Source organism: Pelodiscus sinensis, chromosome 4, assembly GCF_049634645.1.
Source record: "Pelodiscus sinensis isolate JC-2024 chromosome 4, ASM4963464v1, whole genome shotgun sequence".
Classification (NCBI taxonomy): domain Eukaryota; kingdom Metazoa; phylum Chordata; order Testudines; family Trionychidae; genus Pelodiscus; species Pelodiscus sinensis.
Window position 1 is genome coordinate 123,998,779 of NC_134714.1, and position 16,796 is coordinate 124,015,574.

The 16,796-nt window shown below is 52.8% G+C and overlaps 1 long non-coding RNA gene across 1 annotated transcript in view; it reads right to left on the reverse strand.

The window, feature by feature from the left end:
* The window catches only part of LOC112547205 (uncharacterized), a 31,824-nt gene that overhangs the window by 7,569 nt on the left and 7,459 nt on the right, over positions 1-16,796 (reverse strand). The gene's annotated exons all lie outside the window — the stretch shown is intronic.

Consider the following 16,796-nt stretch of genomic DNA (forward strand, 5'->3'; position numbering starts at 1 on the left):
GTGGCTCGTGGGCTGCAGGTTGCTTACCGCTGGTTTAGCTAAATCTCATCACTTCAGAACATTGTGCGCTGTGACCTCCTGTTCATAAGACAAGCCAGCTGGCAGCTTGTCCTCCAGGTGTGATTCTTTCCAGTCTCCTGATACATGCAACAATATAAATAAAATAATGGGGACTAATTTAGCAACAACTACTCAAGAGAGAGATCTTGGTATCATTGTGGATAGTTCTCTGAAAACATCCACTCGTGCAGCGGCAGTCAAAAAAAAGCAAACAGAACATTAGGAATCATTACAAAAGGGATGGAGAATAAATTCAAGAATATTTTATTGCCCCTATATAAAACCATGGTACGCCCACATCTTGAATACTGCCTACAGATGTGGTCGCCTCATCTCAAAAGAGATATATTGGCAATGGAAAAGGTTCAGAAAAGGGCAACAGAAATGATTAGGGGTTTGGAATGGGTCTCATATGAAAAGAGATTAAAAAGACTTGGACTTTTCACCTTAGAAAAGAGGAGATTAACAGGGGATATGATAGAAGTCTATGAAATCATGACTGGTGTGGAAAAAGTAAATAAGGAAAAGTTATTTACCTGTTTCCATAATATAAGAACTAGGGGTCACCAAATGAAATCAGTAGGTAGCACGTTTAAAACAAACCAAAGGAAATTTTTCTTTACACAGTGTACAGTTAACCTATGGAACTCCTTGCCAGATGATGTTGTGAAGACTAGGACTTTAACAGGGTTCAAAAAAGAGCTAGATGAGAGTGTGACATCAATGTTAATTCAATTAGAGTAGATTTGGCTCATCTCCAACAGTGGGGAGAAGTCTCAGGGGGTAGCCATGTTAGTCTGAAACTTTAAAAACAACAACAGTCTCAGCTTGTGCAGGGTCTTGAAACTATCTCCACTGCAGCTTTGCATTTAAAGTTTATTAGGAGCCAGGCGGGCAGGCAGCCTGCCTCAATTCCAGCTTATGCTGGGTCTGGGAGCTCAGTCGACTCTCTGGACAGGGGCTGCTGCCACCCGCACTGCTGCCTCTGTGTCAGCCGGTCCACGAGGGGAGCTGGTTTTTAAACTGGTTCCTCTCATGGACCAGCTCTTACTTGGCACCCTACCCTGCTGCCTCTGTATCAGAGGCAGCAGCAAGGAGTGGCAGGGAGCTTCTCAGGAGTGGAATTCAGAGTGCACAGCTTCCAGCCCCACCCCCGGGGCCTATAGAACAGTCAAGTAACCGATAAGAATTCATGAGGTTAAACAACTATTCAGTTAACTGATATTTAACATCCCTAGTGAGAAGGTGAGGGGAAAATTCACTTTAAACTAGCAGATGGTGGCGCTATAGCATAAGGAAACAGATAGGAATGCTGGGCTTTGCAACCGCCAGGCTGGAGAATGATCACAACACATTTCATTGCTGCCACAAGCTATTTTGCTTGTCACCAGGGCAGCAGTGAAGCCTTTAAAAACTCTCATTCTGCAGCAGCTGCTCCTAAGATTAAATATGTTCTTTGGGAGGTGAGCAGGGGGGTGCCCATCAAACTGTGTTAGCTCCATCATTTAAACCGACCAAAGAAATAGGACAGCGGGTCAAAAAATGTTCATGGTACAGGACAATAGCAAATAAAATGATAGAGGGTTGGGTTGCATTTATTTTCTCACACTCCCTCTCTGATCTTCCCTATGGAACTAGAGGCCAGACAGTTAATTAGCTAAGAAGTAAGCCTGTTTGACAGATACACAAACAATACCCTGCAGAAAATGCGGGAAATTAAACAGTCATTAAAAATACCTTGGCTTTGTCTAGACTGGCATGATTTTGTGGAAATACTTTTTAAGGAAAAGTTTTTCCGTTAAAAGTATTTCCGCAAAAGAGCATCTAGATTGGCACGGATGCTTTTGCGCAAAAAGTGCTTTTGTGCAGAAGCATCCGTGCCCGGCATAGACGCGCTTTTGCGCAAGAAAGCTCCGATGGCCATTTTAGCTATCGGGCTTTCTTGCACAAAAAATTAAGGTACCTGTCTACATTGGCCCTCTTGTGCAAGAGGGCGTATCCCTGAGCGGCAGCGTCGAAGTATTTGCGCAAGAAGCACGGAATTCTTACAGTAGAACGTCAGTGCTCTTGCGCCAATTCAGTCTAGACGCACCTCTGCCTAGTGATCTGAACGGGAAAAAGCTGGACAAATCCGATGCTTGTTCGTGGACTCCCACAGCTGGCAGGCTCACTTGGTTTGGTGGCAAAAATGGAAAAACTCTCTGCTGTTTCCGTTAATACCCCTCCAAGCCAGGCTGGAAACTGAGATTTCACTATGGGCCTGGGGATGAGGCCTCCCGGCCTATGTTGGAGTTAAACCTTGGCTACTGCTATGTCTATCTATATATGCTTGAGCCAAACCCTGTTCCCAGCTACCTCTGTGGAGCCTGTTTGTGGCCAGCAGCTCTTGCCTGGGAAATACACTTTAGCAGTAGGGACGTTGGATACCGCGTGAATAGTTGTGTAACCACATGAAATCTTAGGGTATGTCTACACTACCCTCCTAATTCTAACTAGGAGGGTAATGTAGGCATACCGCACTTGCAAATGAAGCCCAGGATTTGAATTTCCCGGGCTTCATTTGCATGAAGCTGGCCGGCGCCATTTTTAAATGCCGGCAGTTCGAACCCCGTGCCGCGTGTAGCCGCGCAGCACGGGGTTCAAACTGCCGGCATTTAAAAATGGCGCCGGCCAGCTTCATGCAAATGAAGCCCGGGAAATTCAAACCCCGGGCTTCATTTGCAAGTGCGGTATGCCTACATTACCGTCCTAGTTTGAATTAGGAGGGTAGTGTAGACATACCCTTAGTGGTTCCGTGACTATTCGATAGCCCCCGGGGGTGGGGCCAACATCCAGTGCACTCCTGGGTCCACTCCTGGGAAGCCTCCTTGCCACCCTGAACTGCTGCCTCTATATCAGAGGCAGTAGCGCAGGGTAGCAGGCGGATCTGGTCTGCGAGGGGAGCCTGTTTAAAAACTAGCTTCCCACACAGACCGGCTGCCTGCCAATCCATGCTGAGGGCTCTGATACAGTGGCATCAGTGTGGGGTGGCAGCAGCCCCTGTCCACAGGGAGTCGGAGCTCTCCATGGACAGAGGCTGCTACTGTGGAACAGCCTCTGTCCACGGGAAGTTTGGACCCCCCCCCATGGACACAGGCTGCTTCACAGCAGCTTCTCTCTATCCCCCCCACCCAAAGCTGCTGCCTCTGATAGGGAAAGTAGCGTGGGAGAGAGGCAGGTGGCACTGGGGAGCTGGTGCTTAGAGGAGCCACCTGCCTCTGTAAGAGGCAGCAATGGGGGGCAGGCGAGTCCGTGGGAGCAGATACATACAGGGAGCTGGCTTGAAAGCCTGTCAGCTGACTGTCAGGGCAGTGAGTGTGTGTGTGTGTGTGTGTGTGTGTGTGTGTGTGTGTGTGTGTGTACTATACACCCGAGACTTCAACTGCTGAGACCGGGGTCCCTTGCAGTGGGCAACCTGGAAGAGGTTGAAGGGCACCCCAATAAGTATACAGGAAGAGCTTATTACACTTCAGATTTCAGCTGCTAGAATTCATAATTCCTTCGCAGCGGGCAGCCTCGGGGAGGCTGAGAAGCGCCCCAACAGATTTTGCCACCTGCGTGTGACACAAATCCAAACGCCCAAGCTCTTCCTATACTGTGTGTGTACTATACACCCGAGACTTTAACTGCTGAGACCGGGGTCCCTTGCAGTGGGCAACCTGGAAGAGGTTGAAGGGCGCCCCAATAAGTGTACAGAGAGAGCTTATTACACTTCAGGTTTCAGCTGCTAGAATTCATAATTCCTTCGCAGCGGGCAGCCTCGGGGTGGCTGAGAAGCGCCCCAATGGATTTTGCCACCTGGGTGTGACACAAATCCAAACGCCCAAGCTCTCCCTATATCTGTCCCTTTATGACCGGCTGAAGTTCTTTTAAATTGTGCCTGGTTCTGTTACAGCAACTGAAAGAGTCAGGTTAAAACTTAAACAGTTACAGGTTTATTTGAGGAAGCTTATAAATCATATGGTTGCAATGGCTATTGTTCTATTTCTTAACTACTAGCAAAATATAGATCTTAAAAATGGTTACAAAGAAGATAAAGATAGAAAAATAGAAATAATGGAACCAAGTAACAGCTTACTCTTTCTATGTGTACACTTAAGACAGAGGACCACATCCAGGTACAATTTTTACCCCCTTCTGTGCCTCTCGACTCCAGCATGTCAGGCCAGGGCCAGTCCCTCAATTCCTAGGAAAGACGAAAATACGAGGTGGGCGTCCCCATAGAACCTCAGGAGGTCAAACACCTAACCCGACCAGCAGGTAGAGGGTAGAATGACACTCAAAAGAGAATAGTGATAGAAATGTAGCCGTGTTAGTCTGGGGTAGTTGAAGCAAAATGCAGGACAATGTAGCACTTTAAAGACTAACAAGATGGTTTATTAGATGATGAGCTTGCTGTACCACCTTTATACTCATGGGGTCACATATTTCTCTTTCTTGTCTGTCATGCCAAATGGGGCTGGTCTGTCTTTTGTGAGACCAGTTCTTACAAGGGAGTTGTGAACTTAATTTACACTTGTAAGAGAGATAACTAAATTGGAATTACTGGGGATTCTTTTCTCAGTGGCAAATTCCTCTCCCAGGGACTGTGTGTGTGTTCGAATCAACATGGGTGCCAGCCGGGGCAGTTCTCGCAGCCTCGAGGCCAGCTTATTGCCTTAATCGCTCTCTCCTCATATCTATGTTTTCAGCTTCTCAGGATCAGATGAGCCAGCATAGACTATGCTGATTTTACTGCTCCTTCTCTGCCCTGTATGCTTCAGAGAGGCAAATAAGATGGATGAGATGTGAGGGGGGGGGGGGCAGTCTGTCTGGCTACAATGTGTGTTGTCCGTTTTCCCATGTGTGTTGCATCCAGCCTATACCCCTCAACCTCCACACTACTGCTTCTCCATCAAAGGCAGCAGTGCGTGGCGGGGGAGGGGGGGTACTTGGATCTGGTGCTTGTGGGGAGCCTGCTTATAGCCAGCTCCTCACAGGCACCCGATCCTGCTCCCTCTCCCTCTCCCTTGCTGCCTCTGATTCAGAGGCAGCAAGGTGCGGGGAGTAAATGTGTGTAGTTGACAAGACGAACTGATAAGCTCAGGCTTATCTGCTCATCGTGTTGTCATCTACACAAAGACGTCCCTATTTAAAACTATGCACTGTAGACCTGCTAGGGCCAGGGGGAAACATGGAGCTCTGGTTCCTGGTCAGATTTGGTGAGCTGGTTTGGCTCTCACGTCCCTCTGCCACAAACTCCTTGCATGAGCACTTGCTCTCTCTGAGCCTCTGTACTCAGTTATCTGCTTGCATGCTGAGTCCCCGTCTCCCACTTTGCCTGGGAGCTTTCCAGGCCAGGGCCTGTCTCCTCCCATTTGTGCGGTGCCCAGCACAATGGGGCCCTGCTACTGCGAGGGGCCTGGGAGTGCAGCTGCAATACTAATAATAACACCATCTGATTCCAGCTGCTGAGCATTTCAGCTGACTGGAGGAGAGGAGAGGTGTCTGAGGGAAGCCAGCGGTTCATACCCTGGCGTAGGAGTGCCTGCAGCTCTCCAGGAAAGGACTGGCCAGGCTATGGGTGAAATAGCCCAGTGCTTGTTAAAATCAACACTCCCCTAATGTACCTCCCTGTCTAGTTGCCTTCCTAACAGTCCCTTTGGGATGCTGGCCTGAGCATGGCAGTGAAGCATAGGACTGAACGGAAACAAGGCTGAGTGGGGCAGGAGGCGGAGGGGACAGAGAAGGAGGGGAAGAGGGGAGGAGACTGAGCAAGTAACCAGAGAGGCAAGAAGGGACTAAAGCAATGGGAGGAGGGAGGTGAGCCGTTTGCATTACCCAAAATATTATTATTATGTATCCATGGTATCTGCTCAGGCAGATCTGACACTCCCCAGGGTCTGGAGGAATGATTCCTACGAGACATCTGCTCCACACTGTAATACAGTAATTCCTCATTTAACACTATAGATACGTTTCAGAAAATGATCATGTTAAGTGAAAACGTGTTAGGCGGGGTCAATTTTCCCATTGAAAATAATGGAAAGGAGGGGGTTTCAAGCAGTGGTGTGTGTTGGGACAGGGACATAAGGGTGGGGGAGAAAGGGGACTGGGTTACAGTAGGGAGGGGAGGTGTTTGGCTCAGGGGAAGGGAAGGGGAAGAGAGGGGAGGAGGAATTGGGTTGGGAGTATGCCCCTGTGACAAGTCTGCTGGGACCTGCACTGCGTCCGGCAAGGAGGGGTCACTGGGGAACGGCACAGCGAGCGGCGAACCCTCCGCCACTTTGCAGGGAGGCGGGGGAAGCCCTGCGCAGCTGTTGGCAATGGGCTGGCTGGGAAAACCCAGCCGCCGGCCTGCAAGCGGGGGTGAAAGAGAGGGGGCAAAGCGTCTAGTGAGGGGGAGTCAACGGGGAATGGCGCGGCGAGTGGCGAACCCTCCACCGCTTTGCAGGGAGATGGGGGAAGCCCCACGCAGCCGCTGGCAACAGGTCAGCTGGGGAAATCACGTTATTCTGGGGAGGGTCGTGTAATTCAAAAAACGTTCCTTAAAAAAAAATAGTGCTATCATGAAAACGTGTTAAACGGGCACATGTTAAATGAGGAATTACTGTACTCTTCACTCCTGCCTTGTCTGACATTTAGGCACAAGGTATTGGCTCTTCTATCTCAGTTTGCAGGGCAGAGGACAGGACAAACTCAAGGCCAAATGCTGTTGGTGGCAGAAGTGCAATGTGCAAAATTCAACAGAATTTTGGTGGCAGGCAGGAAGAGCCAGGGAGTAGAATGAATAGACAGTCCCCCTGACGCAGCTGTGATTGGCACTATGGGTCGGTGAGTTACCTATGTTTGCACAGGGCCCTGCCTTGATGCAAATAACGAGGTAACACTTCATCAGCTTTCCCTCAGTGCGAGGTGCACATCTGCCAAGGGGGTTCCTGGGTGGGCTTTTAAGTGGCCCTACAGGTTTTCCCACAGACGTGACACGTGTAAGCTTGGAGGAGACATAGCAGTTGGCCGGACTGTTGTACCCTCCTCCTTTGTCGCGTCTCTGTCTCTCGCGCATCAATATCGGCTCTCCTCAAGGTGAGCTCTGGCTTGGGCTAGGCCGTGGCACACTCTGCTCTGTTCTGCACCGAGGCCTCCCAGGGCGTTGAGTGGATGCCGCTCTTCCGAAGACGGACTTCCAGTGTGTCTCTGAGGCGCTTCCGTTGCCTAGGGAACAGCAGTGTGAAGGGGGCCACCAGCTGTTCCCCAGACTCTTCTTGCAAGAGGACACAGCCCCCTTTATGCAGCAGGTCCCAGACCGTCCATCATTCTGGTGCTGCTGCCTTTGGGGGAGGGACCAACGCCGAGGAGAGAGGGAGCCAAACACAGAGGCAGGTTGTTTCCACTTGATTTCGGCCTCGGGATCCCACTGCGCCTTGCATACAGCAAGGGAGCTGTCTGGAATCAAGTGATCTCACAGCCTGCTTTTACCAGGGCACTGGCCGGCTCTGTTCCCCAGGCACCGCTTCCAGGCCGGGGCAACTGGTGAGGAAGGACCGGGGCAGCACTAGTCCAGTCATGTGACTCCTCCCCGTGTGACTGCTCCTCACATCGCCCCTAGCCCAGGGGAAGGCTGGGACAATGTCCCCTCCACCTCAAGCCCTGCTCATGCCCTGCCTCTTCCCACCCTGCCCCCCCGCCTCTTTTCCCAAGCCCCTTTCCCTCAGCGACATGGCCTGGGGGACTGGTGGGGGTCTGGCATCAGCAGCAGGGGCTGCCCTCTCCCTCTCCCCTGTGCTCACCAGTGGTCACTCTGCTTCCCACCAGTGAGCGTGGGGGGGGGAGGTCCCGCCCCTCCCGAGTGACACAGCTGGCAGCCAAGGGAGTGCAGCTGTGTTGCTCTGCTTCCCCTGTTGCTGCTGGTGGGGGAGGGGGGTGACATTTGCTATGGGCGCCAGGCACTTCCGCTAGTTCCCTAGGCTGCCCAGAGGCTCTGGCCCCGCATCCTTCCGGCCCATGGCTTGGGGGGGGGGTCACATGTGCCCTCATGCCCCCTCTTTGCACATTGCCCCTGCTTCCAGGAGACCAGCCCAGGGCCTGGTTTTCCGTTTCACCAGTTCAAGAGTCTGCCAGGGCTGCATGTTGGTTCATGCCTCACAGAGCCGTGCCCAGCAGAATTTGCTGTGTGGTTAGCAGGGCAGACAGCCCGGAGGACGTGCACAGAAAGAGAAGTGGGCTGGGGGAAAGGAGGGTGAGATTGGACACGCGTGTATGTGTAGGGGCATGGAGTCTGGGGGTGGGGCATGTCCCACGTGAACTCTGGTTGAGGGGCAGGATCTGTCTGAATGTGCAGAAGATTCTGGGGGTCCTGCCTGGGCCTGTGAAGGGAAGGCTGCAAAGCAGGGGTGGGTCAGAGGCCACTGACCCACCGAAAAACCAGACAGGGCCACACATAATTAAAAAGCAAAAAACAAAACAAAAAAACCCTCCTCAGTGACCTGGCCCCCAGTTGAGAAGAAGGGGGAAAAGAGACACACCTCACTCATGCAACACAGGACACCGGAGTTCCCTTCCAGCCCTGGAGTGGGGGAGGCTCAGGGCTTCCCCCAGGGCCAGAATAACTCTTCTGAGGACCAGGGCCGCGTAGATTTTGTGGGGTGCTCCTAGGCTGTGGGGTGGGGCCAAAAAATGAGGGGTTCAGTGTGTGGGAGGGGACTGCCAGGGAGCAGACAGGGAGTGGGGGTGCAGGGTCTGGAAGAAAGGGAGAGTGCAGGAGGGAGCTAGGGTGGGGGGTGCAGGAGGTGGCTGGGGGTGTGGGGTCTTGGCAGGTAGGGTGCAGGAGTGTGCTGGGGTGGCAGCGTTCCAGTGGTTAAGTAGCCTCACTGTTCAAAAGATGTGCCTTGCCCCCCAATACACGTGTATCCAACTTCCACTGCCAGCCACCAGGCCCAGCTATGCCTTTCTCTGCTGCCCTGAAGAGCCATTGTTAAATATTTGCTCTCCTGGTAAGTACATCTCTAGACTGTAATCAAATCACCCTTAACCTTTCCTTTGTTAAGAGAACAAGTTTGAGATCCTTGAGGCTCTCACCAATAGGCATGTTCTCCAGTTTGAAGACTCTCCAACTTATTAACATCCCTCTTGAATCATGGGTGTCAGAACTGAATGCAGCAGGCCAGCAGTGGTTGCATCACTGTCAAGTATGGAAGTAAAATAACCTTCTACTCCTACTCCAGATTCTCCTCGTTATGCAGTCCAAGATTGCATTCCAAAAGCCTATGCTGATTTGCATTAATTACATTACACTCCTTTCGTTCTTATTTCTGGGTAGGAGGTAGGATGCAGAAGTGTACTGGGGGTTGGGGTTTGGGAGGGCAGGGTGCAAGAGTGTACTGGGGGTGGGTACTGGGAGGGTAAGTGCAGGAGCATATTAGAGGTTGGGGTCTGGGAGGGCAGGGGGCAGGAGGGGGGTGGGGATTGGGCAGGTAGGGGGAGGAGTGGCCTGGGGGTGGGGACTGGGCAGGTAGGGGGAGGAGTGGGCTGTGGGTGGGGACTGGGCAGGTAGGGGGAGGAGTAGAGTAGCTAGGATGGAGACTAGTGGAGGGGGGCTGGTGCCAGTAATAGGGGTCCAGCCCCACTCGCACTCATGGAGCAATGCAGCGGAGGGAGATGTGAGCTTGGGCTGCCTTGCTCTGCACTGCCAGTGAATGCAGGGAGGGAGGGCCTGGGGCAGAGGCTATCCCGCCCCCCCCGTTCACATTGATCAGTTGCCTCTGCCCCTCCCCCCAAGGGGCATGCAGAAACATGTTTGCCCCAGCACTGCAGCAGCTTTGAGCGGTGTGGGGCCACCATGGCCTGTCTGCCCGAGCACCCCTGTGTGCCACCAGTAGGGAACTGCCAATGGTAAGTGCTTCCTGGCTTCCTGGCTGCCCCATTCCGCACCTGGCATGCCTGTACCTGGCACCCCATTCCACACCCCAACTCCCTGCTTCAGGTCAGATCCCCTTTCCGGAGACCGTGCACACCCCCCCGCCCCCCACATTCCTGCCCCAGGTCTGAATCCCCTCCTGCACCCAAACTCCCTCCCAGACGCCACAGCTCGTCCATTAATATGATAGGATAGTGTGGCCTGTGACCACTTCCCAAAATTCTTGGAGAGGTCCCTCCCTCGCTAAAATTATTGCCAATCCCTGCTTTGGAAGAATGTCTCTTAACCTCTACGTGGCTGGAGCCCTGGGTGACAGGAATGGCAGGACAATGCATTGATACCACCTCCCTGGGGGTTGAAATGCATTACACTCCTTTGATTCCCTAGGCAAAGGAACTTGCCATTAACCCCTACCGGAGATAAGTTCCCCTCTTCCCAAACAACCGAGTAGTCCTGTGGCACCTTAGAGTGAGACTAACAAAAATATAGAGATAGTATCCTGAGCTTTCCATGAGCAAAACCCATTTCCTCAGATGAGCAGCGTAGAGAGAAAGGGGCAGCTTCATGATACTATCTCTATACTTTTGTTGGTCTCTAAGGTGCTGCAGGGCTGCTTGTTGGTTTTAAAAGTTACAGTTGAACATGGCTACTCCCCTGAGACTTTTCCTCTCATCCTCGGCACTCAGTTAACTCCCACTTCATGCTATTTCCTAGAATACGTAGAGTTTGTTTTTCAGTGGGCCCCAGGCCCCTCCCACTGCCAGCTTGCTTTCATAACATACTAATCGTCCCATTCTCAGCGGCTGATGTGCGCCAGGCCACATTCCAGCTCTAATCTTGAAGCAGGCACAAATTTTCTATGGCCTGCTTCCGGGTGGGGTCAAGTTTCTGAGGTTTCCCTTCTTTTCCCCTGGTGACAACTTCCTCTGGCCCAGCGGGAGACTCACTGAAGCAGAGGGGAAGGCAGGAGGATGTAGCGTACTGGGGAAGGGGAGAAATGCAGGCGAGAGACAGCGGTTCTTTAGACCCTCCTCCCCCACAAAAAAATCCAAAAGAGGAGCTGCAAAGTGATGCAAGTGAATGTAATGATTTAAAAAAAGATGGGGCACGACGCACCATAGGTCAGAATATCCCCTACCACCTGGGCTGCTCGAGTTGCCCTGATTCCAGGTCTGCCTTTCTCCTGACTGCTCTTCCCAGCGTCTCCTCTGCAGTTGTATCTCCAGGTGCCAGCTTTTCCAACTGGAATGAAGCTGGTGGTGGCCCAAGACATAGAATGGGTCTCTGATCCCCATGGGTGGAGCGTTTTCATACTGCCCCTGTCTTACTCTATACATGCAATCTCCTCCAGCAAGGCTCTCACCTCCCATGATCCCCTCTCTCCAGACTGGCCCATTAACTTTGGGGGTAGGCTCATTTATCAGGGTTACTTTTCTGGGGGAGGCAGGTTGATAATTCTATCTGTGTGCTGCTTGTGTCACTGGTGATCTCATATGGAGCTCTGCTTCTCCCACTACCCTCCCACTGGCGCGCTCCTGCAGACCTAGGTTCCCCAGGGCTGGGTTCTTCCCTCCCCATCCCTGTACCCCCAGTCAGCTACAGAATATGCAGCTGGGCTGTCTTTGAACCATGCCGGGAGACCATTTGAAAATGCCTGTGCGCCACACGTTGCATTTCCTCACCTTTGTGTCCTGCCCCGATATCAAATGGTGGGACGACTTAAGACCTATGCAGGGTGAGGAAACGCGATGGGCCAATGTTTATTCCACCTTAATTTCACGGCCCATCTGGGACATCAGCTGGTGGCTCCTCCATGGAGCCGTGAGCACAGGCGTGTACCTGACGTGGTTCACCCCAATCCCAGACGCCTGCCCCTTCTGTGACGTAAGGGAAAACCTGGCACACACCTATGTTGAGTGCGCCAGGCTGCGGCCCCTTTTTCGGTTCCTCAAGAACCTCTTGTTGAGGTTCTGGCTGCACTTTTCTCCACACCTTTTTATTTATGCACACCCCATCCATGGCACCATGCAGTTGCTAGACCCTTCTTGTCAACCTCCTACTGGCCTTGGCAAAAGTCGCCCTGTACATTTCCAGGAAGAGGATGCTGGACAAGGGGGACACTGCAACTGTGGGGCCTATTTCTGTTCCTCCCTGGTCTCACACATCTGGGTTCCTCCGGGCGGTGTCCACTGGCTCCCTGGACAAGTTCAGGGAACAGTAGGCGCTGTCTGGGGTTCTCTGCTCGGTGTCCCCAGCTGGTTCCCTTGTTTTAAACCTTTGATCCTGTGAGGATGTGGGGAGTTTGGGGGATTGAAGGGAGTGTTGCATACAGGGGGGCACTCAGTGCCCAGAAGTTACTGGTTTAATGTGATAAAGGTGGGGAGTTTGTTGTTTCAGAGAACAGTGCAGAATTGGAGCTGTGGTGTCTGGTACTCTGGTGACCCCGGCCCTGCTCAGAGGACACAGCTGGTTCTGGCCAGACGACAGACAATGGGCTGCAGAGAGGGACCCCAGCAACCATCCCAGCTCACCCCAGCAAGGGGAGAACGTTGGGCAGAGAAGAGAGGGGCCCAGGCAAACTTGTTACCTGGGGAGAAGACAATGGACTGGGGAGGGGCTGCTGGGAGACTGGGGGGACTGAGAGCCGAGCAGGCAGGACTCAGCTGGCTGCAGGGGAGACTGACGTGTGGGCTGAGAGCCCAGGCCTACTGGCCTGAGAGATTCTTTGCTGTGTTCAGAGCTCAGTAGACCCTCCTGTTTGGTGCTGGTTGATAGTTGCTCTGGTCTGGAGAACAGGGTGGAGCTATTCCTTCTGCGAGTGGAGGCCCCAGGGGTCCAGAGGGAGTGGGTCCCCCGAGGGGGCTCACGGCGGAGGCAGGCGGCTGAAGGCCCTGAGAGGTGCCATCCCAGAGGCGGAGGGGAGGACCCCTGAGGTGAGAGTGAGCATCCCAAGAGAGGGTCGCTGCAGTGGAGTGGACTCCCTGAGAAGGGGCTGCTGCACTAGAGATGGACGGGCCAAGCATGAGCACAACCTGTGAGCCGTGACAGACCCGCACCCCTTGATTCTGTTTTCCATCATTTGTCCCCCTGGGTCCAGTTGATCCTCCTGCAAGGCTGAGGGAAGGGCTTTTAGAAGTGGAAGGGCTGGTGCCCGTCCACCCTCCTTGGGTTCAAACAGCGGGTTGTTCTCTCACACACACTCTCTCTCTCTGTCCCTGGACTCAGTGGGCTGGGTTGCACAGCAATGCCAAGCTGGGACCCTCATGTGCCCTTGGACTCATCGGGTTGGGCTAAACAGCACTGTCAGCTGCTACCCTCATGCCCCCCAGTTCAGCACGTCCCTGCCCCCACTTTCACGTCACAACCACTCTGCTAGTAACCCACTTGAGGATCAAACCCCGCAGGATTTGTGGGTGCTGCAGGGATCTTTAGCTCAGGTGCAAGAAGTGTTGCTGCAGAGTGAATGGGAGAAGCCAAAAACAACACCCACAAAGGGGCGTGGGGGGAGGGGAGTGTAGCCAGACATGAACCCCATCTTGGTTCCCTCCCCTGCCCCCAGAGAGCAAGAGAAAGGCAGTCAGCCTTTGATGCCCTGGGAACGCAGGTGTGCTGCCTGTCCCTGACTCTACCATAAACAGAAACCAGACAGTAAATGGGCTAGCTGACGACCCGGGGCCTCCCGTCACCCTGATGGCTAGTACCAATAATTGACATGCCTGCACTGTCCCAGGAGAGGAATCTTCGCCCATCACATACCAGAGGTGCCCATTGTCTGCATTTTCCCAGGTGTGAATTATGCTTTGCACCCTTCATGGGAAACTTGGTGTTCAAAGCCATTTTTCCTAATTGGCCACTTGAGACCAGGAAGAAGCCTACCCAAGGGGTATAAAGAGGGGTTCAGAAGCCCACCCCATTTGAGCTCCAATCATCTACACCTGTTGGCAGGTATTGATTGACTCCCGAGGTCTGTGGGACGCCCAACCTCGCCCTACTTCTTCCCGAGGGATTGAGAGAAAGACTCTGGCCATGCCAAGTATGGAACACAGGGGTGAGAATATATACCTGCTAGGTGTCTATTTGCATGCATTTAATAAGAGCTCAGAGAACCAAAAGGGTTTCATGGTACCTGTAAGTGACTTATTAGTGTAATTTCTGTCCTGTCCTTTGTAGTGGCTGTGTTATCTGTAACACAGTAGTAGCATTTAACAGCTAAGTTTACCCTGTAACAATAAAATAGTAACTGTTTAAGTTTTAACCTGACTCCTTCAGTTGCTGTAACAGAACCAAGCACAATTTAAAAAGATCTTCAGCCGGTCACAAGGGACAGGTATAGGAAGAGCTTGGGCATTTGGATTGTGTCACTCCCAGGTGACAGATCCGTTGGGGCATCTCTCAGTCTTTCCTAGACTGCCTGCTGCGAAGGGATCCTGTATTCTAGCAGCTAAAATCTGAGATGTAATAGGCTCTTCCTATAAACCCAGGGTGTCTGTCAGCCTGTTGGCTGCCTTCTGCGACGGGACCCCAGTCCTAGCAGTAAAGTCACGGACGTTAAACCTTTTTCTCGGTAACACACACACACACACACACACACACACACACACACACACACACACACACACACACACACACACACACCCTGCCCTGACCGTTGGCTGACAGGGAGGGAGAGAGAAAAGCAAGTATCTTAAACATGAAAGTTATTTATTTCCAGGCAGTAACAAATTACAGTAAGAGGAGAGCCAAACAAAAAACAGTTACAATATTAAATCTAACGTAAAGCTGATTACAAAAGTTAGGGCTAGCAAACCAGAACTAAGCTATAAAGGCAGGGTGAGGAGCTATACTAAAAGAAGAGAGAGAGAAACCTCACCCCTCCATGAAATTTGAACTGATCATGATTCCCAGGTGGTTCCCTTGAGCCCACCCTGGGAGTGGCCAGACAGCCAACACCGGCTGCCCCAGGGATGGAGCTGGCTTCCACATTTGGAAAGCAGAAAAAGGGACCTGTTGAAAATAGGGAGGTGGAGTGGGATCTCCAGTGACCTCAGGGATAGGGCATTAGCCTTTGAAGGACAGGGTGGTGGGCTCACCCTCAGGGTAGCTAGGGATGAGAAGGTTTAACTAGTTAACCAGTAAAGCCTCACCCCTTAACAGGTGAGGCTTACCAGGTAAGGTTAACCGGTGGGACTGGAACGACTCCCTGGCTCTGTCAGGCAGGGACTGTTCCAATCGGGATGCTGGAGCAGCCTCTGTCCATGGCGAGGCCCAGGCACAGCACAAGAAGAGGCAGCTCAGCTCCTGGCTGCAGCGTGTGTGTGCACATGTGCACCCACTCTCCCCTTCAACCGATTAAACAATATGTTTATCTGGTTAGTGAATTAAATGGGATTTTACATCCCTTATGGTAGCTGGGGATCCAGAGTGTGGGAGACGTGCAGAGCAGAGCCTGTAGCAGGGCCGGATTAAGGGGGGGGGGGCTAGTCGGGCAGCTGCCCGGGGCGCCAACCTATGGGGGGCACCTGATGGCAACTGTAAGGGTTGCACAGCGCCCCTTATAGCCGTCATCAGGTGCCGCACGCCCGGCTCCTGGATTGCGGGCTGCAGCAGCTCCTAGCGGCCACCCTGCAGCAGCTGCCCGGGGTGGGGGCCGCATTAACCCCTGCAGAGCTGGCCAGCAGTGTCCTTCCCCCCACAGCTGCGGGGCCCTGCATGGCCAGGCTCGGCCTGCCCCGGGCAGCCTCGGGCTGTGCACCAGCAGCGGTAGCTGGGCTGGGCCGGGCCAGGCACGTGCATCTTCCGCTGCCAGCTCCGCATGCCCTCCTCCACGCGCCGGGCGGGGGCGGGCCGTGCATGAGCCCTCCCTCAACCCAGGGAGCAATTAAACTGTCTGCCCGGGGCACCAGAATGGCTGGTCCGGCCCTGGCCTGCAGCATGGCCAGTTAATAGAAGATGGAACTGGGGCTGGAGTTAGATCCAGGCATCAGAACACTCTACTTGAGCATATGCAATGGTTTAATGCATCAAGGGAGGGGCACTAGATTCGTTTACTGACAAACTGATGATTTAAGGGAGCACACCCAAGTTGTTTTGTTCAGGCTAGACAATAAGAACTACTCATTCCTGGCTGTGGGCATTGTTCCTTGGGAGTGGGGAGGAGCTCCTACTGCAATTAGGCAGCTTTGGTATTTTGGATACCAATCGAGGATTTATTACTAAAATTAATCTGATCATTACTGACCTGGGTGCTTGCAGGATTGGGTTCGTCAGCATCCAGAGCAGAGATTTCCCATCAGGCAATGCTCCCCTGCGTTGGGTCCTAGAGGTTCCAGTCTTGGACCTTCTGTTGTCCATTTTGAATGCTAACAGAGACACCTCTCTGTCCCATCTTTGATTCAAATAAGGCCAAGGGAGCTTCCAGCAAGATTTAGGTGTGGCTGTCTTGCTTTTTGCAAGTTTCACAGCTGGTAGGCCACATAGGAGAACAGCATTCATACTTCTGATATAAGCATGATTGCGGAACAGGGATTTAACTCCTGTGCTGCTGCTGTGATTAGGCTGCAGACTAGATATTTGCAAGGCTGGACTAAGAGCCTGACTCTGGGGGAAGTGACCAGTGAAACCACTCTGATTATACAGGCAGTCCCCGAGTTACGCGGATCCGACTTATGTCGGATCCGCACTTACGAACAGGGCTTTCTCACCCCGGAGCTCGCAGGCAGCGGGACCGCCCAGAGCGCAGCGGTCCCGCCACCTCGACCTCAGGGGCGAGAAAAGCTGCTCCCGGTGTCCCTAGTCTGCTGGA